Source organism: Meleagris gallopavo, chromosome 15 (assembly GCF_000146605.3).
Source record: "Meleagris gallopavo isolate NT-WF06-2002-E0010 breed Aviagen turkey brand Nicholas breeding stock chromosome 15, Turkey_5.1, whole genome shotgun sequence".
NCBI lineage: Eukaryota > Metazoa > Chordata > Aves > Galliformes > Phasianidae > Meleagris > Meleagris gallopavo.
In genome coordinates this window covers 13,063,232-13,063,676 of record NC_015025.2, presented here as the reverse complement: position 1 = coordinate 13,063,676, position 445 = coordinate 13,063,232, and positions in this window count along the sequence as shown.

Here is a 445-nt window from a genome sequence, read left to right as displayed (position 1 = left end):
GATATGTTCTAAATTTCTGAACAAATAACCGTGCTGCTGTTCTTCCGAGATACAGTCTCCCTGGTGACTTCCCAGCTGCTCCGATAAGAGCTGTGCTTCCCTTCAGCATCTCACTGTGCTGTTCCCTTCGGAGGTGTTGTGGCACATCCCTCTGCGATGCACTTAGCCACATATGCATGTAAGATAACACCCTAAAAGCTCATCCTGTTTACCTCATTTAGCTGAGCCTGCCCTCGGAGAGCCCCGTGTCAGTGCCGAGGAAGGCAGGACGGCCGCCAGGCTGCGGCTGAGCTGTGGGATGTGCTACAGGCCTGTGGTGCTGCAAAATCCTCCGAGATCTGCTTATGAAAAGCTCTGTAGAAATGTCAGTGCAATCCAGGAAGTGTTTATGAAGCAGCAGCTGAATGTTCCAATGTTCTACTTCTCCCTTTTTTTTTTTTTTTTT